The 20,909-nt window shown below is 44.0% G+C and overlaps 1 long non-coding RNA gene across 1 annotated transcript; it reads left to right on the top strand.

Moving 5' to 3' along the window:
* The first annotated feature begins 19,193 nt into the window (after positions 1-19,193).
* On the top strand, positions 19,194-20,708 carry LOC140679011 (uncharacterized). Its single transcript, XR_012050594.1, has 3 exons — positions 19,194-20,043; positions 20,513-20,568; positions 20,642-20,708. It is a non-coding gene; the product is annotated as an uncharacterized lncRNA (long non-coding RNA).
* Positions 20,709-20,909: the final 201 nt, after the last annotated feature.

Here is a 20,909-nt window from a genome sequence, read left to right on the forward strand (position 1 = left end):
TGGTCTTTCATAGGAACAAAGCAGCTGTGAAATTTAGCACACACTGAGCATTATGTTCAAACTGCTAGAGAAAGGTGCAAGAAAAGGTGCCTTAAAATTGCCGGGTTCATATTCCTCTGGCCAGAATGAAAAAAACTAAAAAAGTTCATAAAACACTGACTGATAACGGTCAGTGGATGGATTGTGCAAACACTAGTAAGGGACACTGCTTGCATGGTATTGGTAAATTCAATAGCAAGGACTTAAACATTTTTGTTGCCAAAACAGTTTTTCAACAACCAAAGACCACAAGCTAATGAGGTGCACAAAAACCTGCCGTTGGCCCTTATTCATGGCAAGGATAAGATGTATCAAAACTAAGGTTGATGTGGAAATTTGCGCTGCCTCGCGGCAACTCCATAGCTGCCTTACGCACATTTCTACAGGCTGTGCATACTTTAGTGACACACAGAGGTGATGCTGGCATACTTGCCAACCTTGAGACCTCCGAATTTGGAAGATTGGGTGGTGGGCGGGGGGTGGGGTTTTGGGGGGGGGGGTGGGGGGGGTGGGGGGGGGGTGGTAGGTCGGGGCCGGGATGCGGGGTTAAGGGGGAGGAGTATATTTATAGCTAGAATTCACTGAAATTAAAGTATTTCTTATATATATATATATATATATATATATATATATATATATATATATATATATATATATATATATATATATATATATATCCATCCATCCATCCATTTTCTACCGCTTATTCCCTTTGGGGTCGCGGGGGGCGCTGGAGCCTATCTCAGCTACAATCGGGCGGAAGGCGGGGTACACCCTGGACAAGTCGCCACCTCATCGCAGGGCCAACACAGATAGACAGACAACATTCACACTCACATTCACACACTAGGGCCAATTTAGTGTTGCCAATCAACTTATATATATATATATATATATATATATATATATATATGTATGTATGTATGTATGTATGTATGTATGTATGTATATATATATATATATATATATGTATGTATGTATGTATGTATGTATGTATATATATATGTACATATATAGTACAGTAAACAGTAATGAAAACACAGTTGTTCTACTAACTGTACTGTACTTGCTGCTTACTTTACTAGGGGTGGCATGGCGTAGTGGGTAGAGCAACCGTGCCAGAAACCTGAGGGTTGCAGGTTCGCTCCCCGCCTCTTACCATCCAAAAATTGCTGCCGTTGTGTCCTTGGGTGGGACACTTCACCCTTTGACCCCGGTGCCACTCACACCGGTGAATTGAATGATGAATGATAGGTGGTGGTCGGAGGGGCCGTTGGCGCAAATTGCAGCCACGCTTCCGTCAGTCTACCCCAGGGCAGCTGTGGCTATGAAAGTAGCTTACCACCAGCAGGTGTGAATGATTGATGGGTTCTACATGTAAAGCGACTTTGGGTACTTAGAAAAGCGCTATATAAATCCCAGTTATTATTATTATTATTACTTTAAAAAAAAGTAACACTTACCTTTCACTATTTGAGTAGCTTTTGTTCTGCCATTTGAGTACTGGCGAGCAATCTCTGTATCTGCGAACATATCCTTCACGGATTTGTTGAAAACATCCGCAAATGAGAACGGAATGTTGCTTGCAAGGTGGCCCATAATACTGGGCTGTGACCAGCCTTGTGCTTCTCTGACCGTTCATGAGTGACTATATCCATTCGGCCACCGTGTTATGGGTTTTAGATAAACCTATGGATAACGGAGACATATATAATAGTATACTTTTCAGGTGAGAGGACGCTAAAGGCAGTGCTTTTAAGGCACGCCCCCAATATTGTTTGTCCGGCTAGAAATTTTGGATAGTACAACTTGCCGTAGTTTTGAAGCAATGTATGATGGGAATCCGGATGTTGTGTGTCAGTGTATTAACATGCCGGCTGGAATAAACACACGCTGAGAAATAGTTCCTTGCCTGCCTACATGATGGGTTATAGATAAACCTATGGATATCGGAGACATATATAATAGTCTCCTTTTCAGGTGAGAGACAACATTAAAGTTAGTGCCTTTAAGGCACGCCCCCAATATAGTTGTCCGGCTGGAAATCGGGAGATTTTCGGGAGAATGGTTGTCCCGGGAGATTTTCGGGAGAGGCACTGAAATTCGGGAGTCTCACGGAAAATTCGGGAGGGTTGGCAAGTATGGATGCTGGGTAACAGTTCACATGAAAAAATGCCAACTATTACTACTCAGTCTGATTGATGTGCCCATCAGAGACATAGTAACAATTACCAGCCCTCCCCCCGCCATTCGGGCTCGGCAACATTTGATTTCAACAATGTAACAAAGGTCGAGGCAAGGACACAAAATTTACTTTTTCGCCAATGCATTTAATGCTTCATATTTAGATTAATATTTGTGAGGACATCTATTGATTTATCGTGGTGATCATTTTTCTACCTGCTGTGTTGTGTACAGGGGGAAGGAGACGGCACAGGCAACAGGGGAAGCATAGTTTAAGCTCTATGTTTATATACTGTATATATTTATATATATATATATATATATATATATATATATATATTTATACAGGACTGTCTCAGAAAATTAGAATATTGTAATAAAGTTCTTTATTTTCTGTAATGCAATTAAAAAAAACAAAAATGTCATACATTCTGGATTCATTACACATCAACTGAAATATTGCAAGCCTTTTATTATTTTAATATTGCTGATTATGGTACACAGCTAAAGAAAACTCAAAAATCCTATCTCAAAAAATTAGAATATTTCCTCAGACCAAGTAAAAAAAACATATTTATAACAGCAAAACAAAATCAAGCATTTGAAAATGTCATTTAATGCACTCGGTACTTGGTTGAGAATCCTTTTGCACGGATTACTGCATCAATGCGGCGTGGCATGGAGGCAATCAGCCTGTGGCATTGCTGAGGTGTTATGGATGCCCAGGATGCTTCAATAGCGGCCTTTAGCTCATTTGCATTATTGGTTCTGGTGTCTTTCAGCTTCTTCTTCACAATACCCCACAAAGTCTCTATGGGGTTCAGGTCAGGGGAGTTGGCTGGCCAATCGAGGACAGTAATGCCATGGTCAGTACACCAGTTACTGGTGGTTTTGGCACTGTGGGCAGGTGCCAGATCATGCTGGAAAATGAAATCATCATCTCCATAGAGTTTTTCAACAGATGGAAGCATGTAGTGCTGGGCAGAGCAGGCTTGTAGCTCCGTGTGACAGGCAGGAAGTCGGGGCGATAGAGAGAGACGTCAAAGGTTCGTGTCCAGGCGGGAGGTCGAGATCCAAGAGGGGCAGCCGGAGAACCAGAGAAGAACACAGGGGAGACAAGACACACAGCTCGTCACACAGGAACGGAGGTTTGCTGCTGGAACAACACGACACAGGACAATGCACAATGAAACACGGAGGAGAAAACACAGAGAGCAGGATTGCATAGAGTATGATACAGGTAGGTAGCATCGTTCTGGCACGGGATAGCAGGTTGTGCAGGCTTAAGAAGGCAGGCCTGATCATCAGCTTCAGGAGTGCTGATTGCTGAGGAGATGAGCGCCCGTGGGCGTGTCCCGAGGCACGCTCTGCGGGACTCACTGAGGAATGTGTGACATGCTGTTGGGTTTCACATGAAACTTGATAAATAATTGGGGTAATCACGTCACCCACCTCTTCTAAAAGTTTACGTTTCATTGTAGCAATATTTTCCTCCAGTCAGTTTTGCCCACGACTATTTATCATGACAGTGCGCACTTCTCGCGCCATCACCTCTCTCTCTCTGGCCAGGAGAGCGAGGACCCACCGGCACATTGACACACTGACAGCGGGAGCAAACGTGCTGCCACAAATGCAGTATCACATCATCGTAATTTGGACAATATAACTTTCCAGGGGAATGTAGTCGGTAATGATGGCATGAAATGTGCAGTTCAGATTTTGCCGGGAGATTCGACAACTCATAAACTGCCCAAGCTCCATTGACAATGTGGTCTTTTGAGAGTTGTGGTTAGTTCAGAATCTGGATAGAGAATAAAAATAGTTTATAAAATGCCAATAAAATCAAAGAATGAATCAAACTTAATCCAAACTGGTAACCGCTTTGATATATATGAGATACCTAACTTGTAGCAATCATACTAGCAAACCTTTGATAGTGTAATGGTTCGCACACTCACCTTTTATGCCACAGGACGTGGGTTCGATTCTCGGAATCGACAGTTCTCAAATGTGTTCATCACTCTAAACCAGGGGTGCCAAACGTACGGCCCGTGGGCCAGATCAGGCCCGCAAACAGGTTTAACGCGACCTGCGAGGTGAGTTTGCTAAGCATAAAATTGAGCTGAAATTGTTTAATGAAAGAAACTGCTGATCTAAATATGTCCTCTGGGTGTCGCAATAACAAGTCTGTTGGGCAAGCAAACGCTTGATACCGGGGCCAAGCAAGAGGTACGCAGTAAAGCGCATATAGCGTGGCTGTGGCTCCTCCCCTCGAACAAATGCAACGCAAAACCTGCAGTTTTAGGTCTTCTGCTTCGAACGCATTGTTTTTTGGCACCCTCATTGCCCCTAAATGTCTGTCAAAAATGAGAAAAGTGAGTGTAACTCAACCATCTTCAACAGTTTCTACCTCCGTGTGTGTAGTTTGTTGAGTTAGCACAGGATTAATACCTGGACATGACAAATGAGGTATTTGACATCTAGAAGTTTATTTATTTTGTTCAATCCCAGATAGGCTGTGACTTCATGTTTATTGGCTTAGTAGATACACTGAGACGAAGTCTAAGTTTGTTAATTTTTTTTCCTCAGAAGTTGAAGTATTTTGTCAGAGCAGAAAAGAAAGGGCAGATCAACTGGTCTAAAAGGGGGGTCTATTTAAAAGCTAGAGTATACTGAGGTAAGCATCTCTAACTGTTAGCGGGAAAGCAATTCAGAGTACTGGAGCCCGAATAGAAAATGCTCTATAGTCCGCAGACTGTTTTTGGGCTCTGGGAATCGCTAATAAGACAGAGTTCTTTGAACGCAGATTTCTTGCCGGGAGATATGGTACAATACAATCAGAAAGATAGGATGGAGCTAGACCGTGTAGTATTTTATACGTAAGTAGTAAAACCTTAAAGTCACATCTTAAGTGCACAGGAAGCCAGTGCAGGTGAGCCAGTATAGGAGTAATATGATCAAACTTTCTTGTTCTTGTCAAAAGTCTAGCAGTCGCATTTTGTACCAACTGTAATCCTTTAAAGGTAGACATAGGGAGACCCGAAAATAATACGTTACAGTAATCGAGACGAGACATAACGAACGCATGAATAATGATCTCAGCGTCGCGAGTTGACAAAATGGACCGAATTTTAGCGATATTACAGAGATGAAAGAAGGCCGTTTTAGTAACACTCTTAATGTGTGACTCAAACGAGAGTTGGGTCGAAGATAATACCCAGATTCTTTACCGAGTCGCCTTGTGTAATTGTTTGGTTGTCAAATGTTAAGGTGGTATTATTAAATAGGTGCCGGTGTCGAGCAGGACCGATAATCAGCATTTCCGTTTTCTTAGCGTTGAGTTGCAAAAAGTTAGCGGACGTCCTTTGTTTAATTTCATTAAGACACGCCTCCAGCTGACTACAATCCGGCGTGTTGGTCAGCTTTAGGGGCATGTAGAGTTTGGTGTCATCAGCATAACAGTGAAAGCTAACACTGTATTTGCGTATGATGTCACCTAGCGGCAGCATGTAGATGCTGAAGAGTGCAGGGCCAAGAACCAAACCCTGGGGAACTCCACAAGTTACCTTAACATAGTCCGAGGTCACATTGTTATGGGAGACGCACTGCATCCTGTCAGTAAGATAGAAATTAAACAAAGACAAGGCTAAGTCTGACATACCAATATGTGTTTTGATACGCTCTAATAAATTATTATGATCGACGGTATCGAAAGCAGCGCAAAGATCAAGAAGCAGCAACATGGATGACGCATCAGCATCCATCGTTAGCAATAGATCATAAGGCATTTTTGCGAGGGCTGTCTCCGTAGAGTGATTTGTCCTGAAACCGGATTGAAAGGGTTCACAGAGATTGTTAGACGCTAAGTGTTTATTTAGCTCATAGTTTACTATGAGGTCAGGATCGAGGTTAGGTCTTTTGAGCAGAGGATGAATAACCACTTTTTTGAATGCTAGGGAAACAGTGCCAGAGGAAAGTGATAAGTTTATGATATTTAGCACTGATGGGCAAACAGTTCCTTGATAAGTTTCCCAGGAAGTGGGTCAAGTAAACATGTTGTTTGTTTTATCCCATTTACACGCTGTAGCAATTCCTCTAATATTATTTCATCAAAAAGAGAGAAACTATTTTGGAGGGCAATATCCGTCGTATATACATTTGTATCTGTGTTAATAAAACCCAGTTGTAGCTGGGATGCGTTGTCTTTAATCTCCTTTCTAATGAGTTCAATTTTCTTTTTTCATGTGCAGTGATTTCTCCAGATTCTCTGAAACTTTAGATGGTGAAATCCCTAAATTCCTTGTAATAGCTGGTTGAGAAATATTGTTCTTAATCTGTTCGACAATTTGCTCAGGCATTTGTTCACAAAGTGGTGACCCTCGCCCCATCCTTTTTTTTAAATGACTGAGTCTTAAAACTCTTGCACTCAATTCTAGAAACAATGAGGATGACTGGAATGTATTGAACCTCAAGAAATACTTGGTCAAAACAAAACCTCAAGACTGGCTCGATGACAATGATTGGGACATTCAGGAATTGTTTGACAAGAAATATTGCCACCATAAAAAAATACCACAAGGAGACAACTTGTGTTGCTAAGAACTGCCTGAACTGAAGAAGATTAAAGATACCTGGATGAAGACTAAACACAGAGGGAATCCAGATCTACTCTGATTAAAGGACCTTTAAGATTTTCCACCATGCTATAAAGACTGTTTATGCACCACAAACCACAGGATCTTTACCATTCATTTTAACTGGTGGGGAAACCCTCCCGACAGAAGATGGTTTAAGTTTATTTCGAACATGAATACATTTATATGACACATTACATATTTGCAGTTTTTCATTCAAACATGTCTAAATAGGAGTTGGAAGAAACAGCTTATTAAATCCTCCCTTTTTTTCCATTTCATAACAATTATTAACACATTTGTTAATTTCCTGCTCTCAATTTGTACACAATTGAAATCCATAAATAATAAAGGTCTCAATAAATAGTTGACTAAGTTTTAATTCACATAATGAAATAAATAAAATAATCTAATTTTTAATAAGGTTTCAAAATGTTCATCAGGATTCTTCTTCTTTGTACTTTGTACCTGATTTACCAAAGGCTTGCGAAAACTAAAACTAGAATAAGGCGTGCAATCCATTTTGCGTCTCTGTTTTTATTAATATGCAAAATATATGTTGATCATCAAAACACCTACAACACTGGGAGTAGAAGATGCAGATATATTATACAGCACACACAATGTGATTTATCAACACTCATCACCGTTTTGCTTGCACTATTTAACGTTTTATTTTGCACGTCTAGTAGGTGTAAACTGACCCACACTCGTTGCTCGAGCTGCAAAAACAGATGTGTCAACATATTTGCATGGTCTGTCAGAAATACAAAAATATTAGACATATTGTATATTCAGCAACATCCACTCACATGCTCTCACATTTTTAACCGTATCCACTCGGCATCCATTACACCGGGCACCCGTTGTTCCCGTTGGGTTGAGTTTTTTTCTTGCCCTGATGTGGGATCCGAGCCGAAGATGTCGTTGTGGCTTGTGCAGCCCTTTGAGACATTTCTGATTAGGGCTGTATAAGTAAACTTTGATTGATTGATGCTGGGTGACTTAAGGAGCTGATTAAAACAATTGTTTTGATCCGATTTGTTTTATTTAATGCTCTTCGTTTTTTTAATTTATAATAAACATTATTAAAAGGGGTGTAACAATTGATCGATAGATCGATGGATCAATTTATATTTCTTAAATTCAAGTAAATCAATCTATGCTCTACGCTAGTTGGCCTTCCAGACGATATATATTGATCAAACATCGATTTAAAAGGTAATTTATTGATTTTATCGATAGTATAAAAGAAAACATTGGCTTCAAGAACGGCAGACTTTATATAGTTGTTTTTAGCATTTTTAAATAGATAAAAATTTAAATTTACGCAAGTCTGCCGTCCGTCTGATGTCATCACCAGGCGCAATCCGTCATCATAGCAAGTATGGCGGATAACAGAATAGAAGCAGGGGGATGAAAAAGCCACCATTGCGATCCAATGTGTGGAAACACTGAGACTTTTGTAAAGACTGAGATGTTCTCAATAAGTCGCAAACTGCAGGATATGTAAAACACAATGGCAAATCTATGGCGCCATTGATTGGCAAGCTACTTGGAAAATGTAGTAAGCTAAGCTACAGGTTACTCTCGATTAAATGTAGCTAAGCTACAAAGGAAGCTATCCCCGGAGAATTGTAGCAAGCTACACAGCAAAAGTAGCTTGCTATATCAAAGCTACATTTAACAGCATTTATATATATGGGTCCACATGTATAATATCAATGTTAATGTAACTGTGAGTGTACAAACGGAGCCAATAAGAGTCCATTACTATTAACTATTTGTCATTTAGCTGGGGACACCCTACAACTACCTATAGGAGTCCCCACACTCCACTCTATGTATTTATTTAATTTGCCTTTTCTTTGGCCCCTATTATGTTATTCATTTTCTCTGCCTACAGTAAAAAAACAGCATCTATATATAGCTTGGCAAAAACTACAATAACTTGTGTGTTGTTTGGGAACAATTGTTAATGGTTATGTGCAGTAAAACTTTTCATGAACTCAACTCACCTTAATTAAATACATTTGTGTTGGACGTCTTTGATGAAGAGATCAGTTATGATTTTGGTTTAAAGAGTAAACAACTAAAAACAAAGGTTTTGGGCATTGTTTTCCCTCTATATGCATAGATTTGTCTAAGTATGGCTAAGGACAAGCATTGTTGTGGTTTTCCTGGATGTCTTCTTCATCACTAAAGGAAAAAAATTATCTGCAGGAGAGAATTCCTCTGCCATTTTCAAGTATGTTACTTTCTTTTTTGAGTGGTCAGCTTGAAGCGTCCCTCTGTCTCCGACTCCCTCGTCGTCATGTGACATGAGTGGGTGTCTGTTATGATTTTGCTTACTAATTTTGATGAGCTTAACTTTTGCCAATTGTGACTCATCATACGAAAACCAATCATGGATTTTCTCCGTATGTATGGATGTTCTCATTCATCCAAGCCATTGTATTTTCAAAATTTTTTGGGGGGCCTAGATTAGCAGTGTATTTTCTCTGTTTGTAGCTTGTTACTTTGCATACAGTCGGCTTTTGGCCCCTGGCCAATTTTTTCATCATAGACCTAGATGGTCAGATCTAGTCCAGCCCATATACTTATACTCCAACACCAGGAGGGTGTGCCTGGGCAAGAGTAACTCCGCCCTATCATAGCGAGAAAAAAACATCTATTGAGATGCAAACAAGCAGTCCTACTGTCAATGCCGACGACAGTCGTCGAACTGTAATTTCCCCCTTGTTAGCATTGAGGCATTGTTTGGCAGAATGATCGCATTGGATTGAGAACTATCAGCCCAAAATAGTCAGAATCACCCACGTTATTATTTCATTCAGCTGTAAACAAAAGGCACAAAGGAGCATCTGTGAGCATAATGTTTCTAATTCCTGTTATTTGTTGGAGGCTAAATTGCATAGTCTTTTAGGAATAGTTGAAAGGACAGTGTTGTATGTGGGAGATAGGTGGTGTCACAGACCACCTCCTCTGTTTAGGGATGTTTTTTCAACCTTGACGTAGATGGCTTCCCTCACTTCTCTTTCGTAGCATCCGTCCTCCCTGTCCAGAATCTGTACATTTTTGTACATCAAGGAGTGCTGTTTCTCCTTGAGGTGCAAGTAGACAGCGTTGTTTTAACCTGAAGAGTTTGCCCGTATGCTGTGTCATACGTTGGCTTAATGGTTGTTTTCCATCCATCCATTTTCTACCGCTTGGTTTTCCCAATATATGATTCAGTGCATTCATCATTACACTGGATAGCATACACCGGATTGTTTTTGTGGGTGTAGGGTGTCCGGTTTTGAGGATTCATTGCGTCAGGGTGTTGCCTGATTTGAAGTGTACTGGGATGTTGTGTTGGTTAAAACTTATTCTGAGATTTTCAGATTGACCTGATACGTATGTTTGCTTCTGTCACCTTTTTCCTTCTTATCCACTCGGTTCTTGTTTCTTCCAGAACGGGATGCACTTTTCACAAATGACCAAATGGAGTAACCACAGGTTTTGAAAGCTTCCCTCAAATGCCTATACTCTTTCTACTTGGCCTGTGGGCAGGTGGGAATATTATTGGTTCTGTGTTGAACGGTTCTGATAACGCCCAGTTTTTGTTCCAGTGGGTGGTGTGACTCAAAAATAGGTATTGATCAGTATGTGTGGGTTTTTTTGCTAAACCCCAACATGGAGGCACCTGTTCTCTCCAATGGAGACGTCACAGTCCAAAAAAGACAACTTACTGTGTAACTGTTGCTACTAATAATTATTATAATTTGTTTTATTTCTCTAAAAACAGAATAATAAGTTAAGTTCATAAAAGGGAATTCAAATCAAAATGCATAAAAGTTCATAAGAAGGCTATTTAAGTTACTATGGTTAAAAATGTAATTTCATGCCTTTTTGTTAAGTTTGTGGGCATACTTTTATTTGCTAAGTTTCTCGTTTGGTCTGTCGTCTGATGTAAGGAAGCTACTTCCGGGTATGAGTAAACATTTTTCATGCAATGTGAAGGCAGAAAGAGAGAGACTGACTGTCACAAAGACTAAAAAGTGTTAAAGGACTCAAGCGTTTAGGCTATAAAAGCCTGAAGATCACCATTTCCTCCTAAAAGAAGCATGCAGGCCAACGAGGTATTTGTTTGTCATTTCTGTTTGTATTTACTTCTGTTAGGATTTAATCAAGGAGATGATCCCAGGATGCAGAAACTGGAGGCAAGGCTGATTTACAATATGTTAATAATTTAATACGAGTCCAAAAAGTGTAACAAAAGGAGATGGGGCAAAAAATGCACACCATGAATATATAAACAAAAGCAGGTCCTTCAGTGGTCGGCAGGGGGAAAAGGCCAGGGCGCACTGAGCTCTACAAAAAAAGGTCCAACAAGATCCTCTTCACCTCAGGAAGACTAGAAGGCAAATAAAAAGAGGTGAGGAATTTAGATAACAAGAAAAGACAACATACCAGGCAGGACGACTTGAATCATGCGTATGCACGTGGAAGGTGCAGGAGACAATAATCGGCAGGGACCAGCTGTCGGTGACGAGCTTACATATTACTGGGTGGAGATTAGTTGCAGGTGTGTCTCGCTGGGGACTAATTGACTGAAGAAAGAAAACAGACAACAAAAAAGAGAAGGCAGGGAAATGACAAAATGCAACAGTACTCCCCCCCCCTTAATGGACGCCACCTGGCGGCTTACCTGGCTTCTCCGGAAAACGGTCATAAAATGCAGTTAAAAGTGAAGGGTCTTGTATAAGGGAACGCGGGACCCAGGATCGGTCCTCGGGGCTGTAACCCTCCCAGTCGACCAGGTACTGGAAACCCCTGCCCCTTCTCCTTACGTCGAGAATGGCCTTGACTGTGAACGCTTGGTGGCCATCAAAAAGTCTGGGAGGTGGAGGAGGCACCTCTGGAGGACTCAAGCAACTGGAGGACACAGGTTTGAGTAGAGAGACGTGGAAAGAGGGATGTATTTTGAGAGAATCCGGAAGACATAGTTGAACAACTGCGGGATTGATGACTCGCTCAATGGGGTACGGCCCAATATATCGTGGTTGCAGTTTCTTGGATACCACCTGGAGAGGCAAGTCACGAGATGACAGCCATACTTTCTGACCGGGCCTGTAATATGGTGCTGTGCTGCGATGGCGGTTAGTGAGACGCTGGTTGCGCTCCGAGGTGCGTGACAGTGCAGACCGGATATTCTGCCAGGCTTGCCGTGCACGGTGCAGGAAGGCAGCCACAGATGGGACGGAGATATCTGCTTCCAGGGAGGGAAAAGCGGGAGGTTGGTACCCGTAGGCGGAGTGAAACGGAGACATGCCTGTAGCAGAGCTTACGAGTGTATTGTGGGCATACTCGATCCAAGGTAGACAAAGCGCCCAGGAGGCCGGCTGCTGGTGGCAAACGCAGCGGATGGCAGCTTCCAGATCCTGGTTGGTGCGCTCAGTCTGTCCATTAGTCTGCGGGTGGTAACCAGAAGAAAGGCTCGGTGATGCTCCCAACGACTTACAGGAGGCCTTCCAAACCGCAGAGGAAAATTGTGGCCCTCTGTCCGAGACCACATCCATCGGGATTCCATGTAGCCGAAGCACGTGGCGTACCAGCAAATCTGCAGTCTCGAGTGCTGAGGGCAACTTGGGAAGAGCGATGAAATAGGCCATCTTTGAAAAGCGGTCCACCAAAGTTAAAATAACGGTGTTGCCCTCAGATGGTGGAAGTCCTGTGACGAAATCCAAGGCCACATGGGACCACGGGCGGGAAGGGATGAGAAGTGGCCGCAGGAGACCTGCAGGTGCCCGATGTGAAGCTTTATTGCGAGCACAGGTGGAACAGGCGGATACGAATTCTGAAACGTCAGCTCTGAAAGTTGGCCACCAGAAGCGCTGGGATAGGAGGAAGGCAGTACGGTTAATACCTGGGTGGCAGGCGACCTTGGAGCTGTGGGCCCAGTTCAAAACTTCCGGACGGAGCTCTGGGATCACGAACAAGCGCCCCTGAGGACAGTTCTTGGGAGAGGAAATGTTCTTGAGTCCCTCTGTCACGCGAACCTCGATGTCCCACTGTAGCGCTCCCAGCACTTGTGATGGAGGAATGATGGTCTCGGTCTTTACCTCTTCCTCCGGGCAGGCGTACATCCTAGATAAGGCGTCTGGTTTACCATTCTGGGAACCGGGGCGGAAGGTCATGGTGAAGTTGAATCGGGCAAGGAATAGTGCCCACCTAGCTTGTCTTGGGTTGAGCCGTTGGGCCGTGCGAATGTAGGCCAGATTTTTGTGGTCCGTGTACACCACAAATGGGGTCTCCGAGCCCTCCAGCCAGTGCCTCCATTCTTGCAGCGCTAATACCACGGCGAGTAGCTCTCTATTGCCAATGTCATAGTTGCGTTCCGCAGGAGTCAGGTGGCGTGAGAAGAAGGCACAGGGGTGCAGCCTCTGGTCAGAGGTGGAGCGCTGGGAGAGAACAGCTCGGTCGGACGCGTCAACCTCAACAAAAAATTGAGAGGAAACGTTAGGGTGAACAAGTACTGGTGCAGAAGTAAACAGCAACTTAAGTTTATTAAATGAAGTTTGTGTCTCAGAAGTCCACAAAAAGGGTAGTTTGGTGGAAGTAAGTCTGGTTAATGGTTCAGCTACCTGACTAAAATTGCGGATAAAACGGCGATAAAAATTAGCAAAACCTAGAAACCTCTGGAGGTGTTTTCTAGAAGTGGGTGTGGGCCAATCAACCACCGACTTGATCTTCGCGGGATCCGCTCGGAGTTGACCCCTTTCCACAATAAAACCCAAGAATTGAACAGACTCTGAGTGAAACACGCACTTCTCGGCTTTGACATAAAGACGATTCTCAAGAAGGCGTTGGAGAACCAAGCGAACATGCTGGACATGAAGTTCGAGAGTAGGAGAGAAAACGAGGATATCGTCCAAGTAGACGACCACAAAGCGGTCAAGCATGTCGCGCAAAACATCATTAATTAGGCTTTGAAAAACGGCCGGTGCGTTGGTGAGGCCAAAAGGCATGACCTGATATTCGAAATGTCCAAGTGGAGTGTTAAATGCAGTCTTCCATTCGTCTCCTTGCTTAATTCTAATTAAATGATATGCGTTGCGGAGGTCCAGTTTGGTGAAGTATCTAGCAGTGTATAATGGGTTGAAAGTGGAGTTGAGAAGCGGGAGAGGATATTTATTTTTAACAGTAATAATATTAAGGGCTTGGTAATCGATGCAGGGACGGAGTGTCTTATCCTTCTTCTCCACAAAGAAAAAAACGGCGGCTAGAGGTGAGTTGGAGGGACGAATGAGACCAGATGCGAGTGACGTGGTAATATATTCCTCTAGTGCATCTCTTTCATGCTTAGAAATGTTATAAAGACGCGATGAAGGGAGTGTGGCACCAGGGAGGATATTAATGCAGCAATCATAGGGACGGTGTGGAGGTAACGACAACGCGCGGTCCTTGCTAAAGACTTCCTTAAGGACGTGGTAAGCAGTTGGCACGACCGACAAATCAATGACCTCCTGGGTTACAACACGTGCGGGACCTGTCCGAGGGCAAGCGGACTGCAGACAGTGCGTATGACAGAAAACCCCCCAATTAATAATAGAAGTCTTGGCCCAGTCAATATGGGGATTATGTTTAGCTAGCCAGGTAAGCCCGAGCACAACAGGAGCCGAACGAGAGGGAATGACGAGAAAATTGATAGTCTCAAAATGGTTACCAGATAATTTAAAAATTAGCAGCTGGGTCTGATGGGTGACGCTCGCCAGGTGGCCCCCGTCGAGGGATCGGACTGTTCTAGGTCTGTGTAATCTAACAACGGGTATAGAAAAACGCTTAATGACAGAATCATCAATAAAATTGTCATCAGAACCTGAGTCAATTAGAGCCATAATGTCCAAACTTTGATGCTTATCCCAGGAGAGCACGCCAGTGATTTGAAGCCTTGACAGTGTCTGACCTGAAGATGGCAGTAGAGGAGCCGGATCGGTCGCTGGAGGATGTGCAGCTGGGGTGCGGCGAGGGGTTGGTGCTTGAGTGCGACGAGGAGAAGAAACTAGAGTACGACGAGGAGGTGGAGCTTGAGTGCGACGAGGAGGAAAAACTTGAGTGTGACGAGGAGGAGAAGCTTGAGTGCGACGGTGGGCAGGACGATGAGGACAGTGGGTGACGCGATGCTCAGCTTCTCCGCAATATAGGCAAAGATGAAGTCTACGGCGACGATCCCTCTCAGCTTGAGTGAGACGATTCCCTCCAAGCTACATTGGTTCATCTTCCCATGATATCGGCCCAGCATCGACAATGGGTATCGGGGCAGACGTAGCTGGATGAGCTCCCTGGCCACGTCCACTATATGTCGAGGTGCGCGGTCCTTGCCGTCTAAGTTTCTCCCTCTCCCAGTCTACGAGGCGATTTTCAATTTCCACCGCCAAAGCGATGAGCTCATCGAGGTTATCAGGAGTCTTGAGCGGGATCATCTGCTTCCGGATTCGATCGGCCAAGCCGAGGGAGAAGACGTCCACCAATGCGGAAGTGGGCCATCCGCTTTCAGCAGCCAGCCTTCTAAATTCGATGGCGAAGTCTGTGACGCTGCGCTGACCTTGCTGCAGACGTAGTAATGATCGCGCTGCCTCCCGTCCTGGCATCTCGCGTTGAAAAATGTTTTCCATGGCTTTGGAAAACGCGGCGTAGGAGGCACACACGGGAGATTGACGCCCCCATTCTGCGGTGGCCCAGGCGGAAGCCCGACCACTCATATGGGACATAACGAAAGCCACGCGAGCTCTTTCAGTGTGAAAGGACGCGGGTAATAGTTCGAAATAAACTTCACACTGGGTGAGGAAGGGGCGCACGTCACCTGACTCGCCGGAGAAGCGCTCAGGCTTGGAGAGTTGGGGACAAGGGGCAGGAGGAGTGTCGCTAGGCAACGGAACATCTGCTGGAAGTGGGCGTCTCTGCTGGATTGATGGGTCGGCCGTAGGGGAAGTCATCGCCTGCAGTGCGGTGAGTACGCTTCCTAGTTGTCTCTCCAATGCGTCAAGGCGGGCATCTTGGCGTTCCGCCATGGCGTTGACACAAGCCCCAAGAACGCCAAACTGTTCCTTCTGTTGTCCCAGTCGATTAGCCTGTTGTTGTAGCGCCCTCTTTACCGGGTCAGTCTCTGCGGGATCCATGATATGGCCGATTATTTTGTTAGGATTTAATCAAGGAGATGATCCCAGGATGCAGAAACTGGAGGCAAGGCTGATTTACAATATGTTAATAATTTAATACGAGTCCAAAAAGTGTAACAAAAGGAGATGGGGCAAAAAATGCACACCATGAATATACAAACAAAAGCAGGTCCTTCAGTGGTCGGCAGGGGGAAAAGGCCAGGGCGCACTGAGCTCTACAAAAAAAGGTCCAACAAGATCCTCTTCACTTCAGGAAGACTAGAAGGCAAATAAAAAGAGGTGAGGAATTTAGATAACAAGAAAAGACAACATACCAGGCAGGACGACTTGAATCATGCGTATGCACGTGGAAGGTGCAGGAGACAATAATCGGCAGGGACCAGCTGTCGGTGACGAGCTTATATATTACTGGGTGGAGATTAGTTGCAAGTGTGTCTCGCTGGGGACTAATTGGCTGAAGAAAGAAAACAGACAACAAAAAAGAGAAGGCAAGGAAATGACAAAATGCAACAACTTCGGTAAAATGTTTGATCCACAGCATCCACATGCTGTGCATGTTGTTATTTTCACATTTATAACGTGCTTTATTTTATTTATTTCACAGTGAATTTGAAGGGAAAGGAAGCCTTCAAATAAATCAGTTCAAGAAAGCCATTGTGTCTGTGCTATTTGGAGGGAGTTACATACTGCCTTTGACATCGTCACGTATGAACTTGATGTCTTTGTCCACTGAGTTAATGTGCTCGGTGAAGGCTTTCACTTCTTGGCTTTTTGACGCACCTTTGGCAGCAATTGAAACCTCAAGTATTTTTTGAATACAATGTCACTAGCTTGGCACACCTATATTTGAGTAGTTTTGCCCATTTTTCTTTGCAGCATCTCTTGCAGGTTTTTACCCAGGATGTCTGATGTAACCCGGGTGACAAAACCCCATTAAATATATTTTCTATTTATTTTCGTTGTCTAAGCTGTCCTTGCGTGCGTCATTACGTCACGCGGTCACGTGATCTAACGCGGCTATCAGACTAGCATAATACCCGGTAGTGGGCTGCTACCGTTAAGAGCGAGAGGGACACGCTGTGTGAGGTTGCTGCAGTTATTTGACTCGGTTTTACGCTTTAATTATTAACTAAGCCTTCTAAACTGAAATGTAATAATGTCGAACTGTAGAAGCCGACTACTGGAGCCGTGGGTCGTTGCGCGAGAGTGTTTGAGTGTGAATTATCTGCGGAATTAGTGAGTTGCGTTTGTGTAGCTTTACGTAGCCTAGCCGCTGCATTCGATGTGAATGGAGCTGTTAGCATCTACTTATATGCCCGGTTTCTCTGAATATAGTTAACCCAATGAATGAAATGTTATCACTGTCAACAAGTGTCTGATTATTCCTGGTTTGTTTTACTTGCTTTGATGGTTATCAGTGCTATGCATCCAAGGCGCTTTATGATGCAGTCCAGTCAACCACTGTGTCTGCTATACACCTTATTTGTGGATGCAGTGTTTACATTTTGATACCATTAAAAAATGAATATTTTTGATACAAAAATTATCATATTATTTAGTCTAATTGGATTTATGAATTATTTATTGTACAATATTAAGGAATATACTTTGCTATTTGAATACAGTAGTATTATTTAGTATTTAGTATTTGAATGTATTTTCTTTTGTGTGCGCACTGGAAACTTGACTGGTCCTGTCCTTCTATACAGACCAAGTTGGATGGCGAGCTTAGAGCCCTGAACTAGAGTCTGAAGCGTTATGCCTGGAACCGAACCACCTGAACTGAACTGAATCCACCCAACCGAGCCCCGGGCTGGTAGGAGGTTCTTTAGCAGCCGCCCTCTGTTTTCCTTTTTTTTTTACCAAAACGCAACGTGTTTATTGCGGTCCTCCTGAACATTCACTTTTCCCCCCATCCTTTCACTAAAACCCCTCTGGACACTGCTACCACAACGTGGACTTTGCGGGGCCCGTTTAATGAACTCTGAACTCGTGTTGCGCTTATACCATCGTTGGTAGAAAACAAGGACTGAATCAAGTACACTGATATTGTAAATACTGAACATTCTGTGAATTGTTGAATATGTGAATGGCCATTCGAATTTACATGTTTAATGTTTGTTTGTTTATTTTTCCTATTATTCTTTAATATAATTTGGTACCACTTAAACTTAAATCCTGTGTTCAGTCTCCATTACTCTTCATTCTTACAGCCGAGTTTAGTTTCTTCTGATCTAGCCCAGTCATATCATTCACTGTTTACTTAGTACTTGTTGTCACACCGCGGTGAGGGATGTCTTGTCTTGGTTTTTTCTGTCTTGTGATGTGCATGTTTTAGTTTGAAAAGTAACTCTCCTCTCGTTTCAGGTCACTTGCCCTTCCTTTTGTGTCATCAGTCTGACGTCATCCCGATTCCCTAATTGTTTCCACCTGTTCCCTATTACCCTCATGTGTCTTATAAGCCCACTCCTTCCTTTGTTCTGTGCCAGATTGTTTCGTCTATTCGTGCTCTCTAGCATCCATGGTCCTGTCCATGCCTTGTCTTGCCTTGCCTCATTTTGTAATTAATTCCTTGATCTTGAATCCCCTTTGTTACTATTTTGAATTTTTCCTTTCTTCCTCCTCAGCAGAGCGACTTTTTGTTATTTAGTATATTCAACCGAAGTGGTGAGTTTCAGTTATTTTTTCATTCTATCCTCAATTTTTGAGTGACTCTTTTTGTTAATACTTTATTAGATTAGTGAGTGTAGAAATTTTCATAGCTATTTGTTTTTTCCTCCTGTTGGAGCGTTTTCTGTTTATACATTTTATAACATATACGGCGCCAATTATAGTTTGTCTTTGCTTTTGTGTTTTCCTCCGTTTGGAGTGATTTTTGGTTGTTGCTATTTTTTCTTGGAATCTTTTTTGCCGATTAGTTTTTGGTTAAAGATAAATATTGTAATCCTTGACTTGGGAGGTGAAAGGAAGTTTTCAAAATAAAAGCCTGTCCAAATTCCCTACTCTGCATCTGAGTCCTATCCTTTTACCAAGCCTGATAGTACAATCTGGCCAGTATGGACCCAGCAGAGAAAGGGCAGTTTTCCGCGGCCATACAGGATCAGGAAGCCCGCCTCTCACGCCAAGAGGAGTTTCAGAAGGCGATGGCCGAACATATGGGTCGCCTTACCTCCCAGCTACAGGAGATGGTCTTGCGACTTCCGCAAGCCACCGCATCGGCTCCCGTACCTGCTTCTCCACCACCTACGTCATTCACCGGAGCCGGAAGCAAATTGGCACCCCTAGCTCAATATTCAGGTGAAACAGGACAATGCAAAGCTTTTATTATAGACTGCTCAATTCATTTTGAATTTACGCCTCACGCCTTTCCCACGGAGCGATCGAAAATCGCTTTCATGATCTCCCATCTGACGGGTAGAGCCAAGGCATGGGCTTCCGCCGAGTGGGGCCGGAGCTCAGCTATCTGCAGCTCTCTCACAGACTTCCAGACTGCCCTTAAAATGACTTTTGATCCGGTCACAGACGACCGGGAGAAAGCTCAGGAGCTAAGCAGGTTGAGGCAAGGTCGAGACTCTGTATGTGATTACGCCATCCGATTCCGCACGCTATCGGCGGAGAGCGGGTGGAACTCCGCGGCACTCTATGACACTTTTTTGAAGGGGCTGGCCGCACCTATTCAGGATTTACTAATTCCATTAGATTTACCTGCCGGGTTGGACGAGCTTATCGCGCTCGCCATCCGCACTGACAACAGGCTCACTCAACTCAGGCGACATCGGAGTGTAAGGACCACAACCACGGGAGGAGCGACACACTCTCAAACACAGTACAGACCGGCTTTCTACCCCGCTTCCCCCGCGCCAAGTCATCCCATTTCCCTGGAGGAAGGTGAGGATCCCATGCAGCTGGGGAGAGCACGGCTGACGCAGGAGGAACGCCAGAGACGACAACTTGAAGGGCGGTGTTTTTACTGCGGGGAGCCGGGTCACCTCGTCGCCACCTGTCCGGTTAAAAGACCCATAGGAGTGAGTCAAGTAACTGCTTCTACTCCCATTAGGCGTACCCTCACTAAAATCAAGGTAAAACATCACACTGTCACAGACATTGGGGCACTTATTGACTCAGGGGCGGATGAGAGTTTAATGGACTGGGGTCTGGCTGCTAAATTAGGTGTCAAGTCTGAGCCATTATCTCGACCCATTAGAGCTAGAGCTCTTGATGGTAAGGAACTGTTTATTGTTACCCACACCACAGAACCCATCCGCATATGCATAAAGGACCATGAAGAAAAGATTCGCTTGTATCTGTTCAAAACCTCATCGCACACCTTAATTTTGGGACAACCGTGGCTCTTTCGCCACAACCCCCAGATAGACTGGAGGTCAGGTGAAATTAAAACATGGGGAAAGGACTGTGTAAATGAGTGTTTCACCAGTGCTACACAAACTAAGGGTGTAGCGCAACTCAATTTGTTTTCTGCAAACCCCGCCACAGAATCGGAATACCCGGACCTGAATTCGGTGCCCCCATGTTACCATCAGCTACGAGAGGTATTTAGCAAGACTAAAGCCATGTCTCTTCCTCCACGCCGCCCATATGACTGCACCATTAACTTGATCCCAGGATCCACCATTCCCAAAGGTCGCCTGTACTCCGTTTCCGGTCCTGAGAGGGCGGCCATGAAGGAGTACCTCAAACTGTGTAAATAAGTGTTTCACCAGTGCTACACAAACTAAGGGTGTAGCGCAACTCAATTTGTTTTCTGCAAACCCCGCCACAGAATCGGAATACCCGGACCTGAATTCGGTGCCCCCATGTTACCATCAGCTACGAGAGGTATTTAGCAAGACTAAAGCCATGTCTCTTCCTCCACGCCGCCCATATGACTGCA

Source organism: Nerophis lumbriciformis, linkage group LG09 (genome assembly GCF_033978685.3).
Source record: "Nerophis lumbriciformis linkage group LG09, RoL_Nlum_v2.1, whole genome shotgun sequence".
In the NCBI taxonomy this organism is placed as follows: Eukaryota; Metazoa; Chordata; class Actinopteri; order Syngnathiformes; family Syngnathidae; genus Nerophis; species Nerophis lumbriciformis.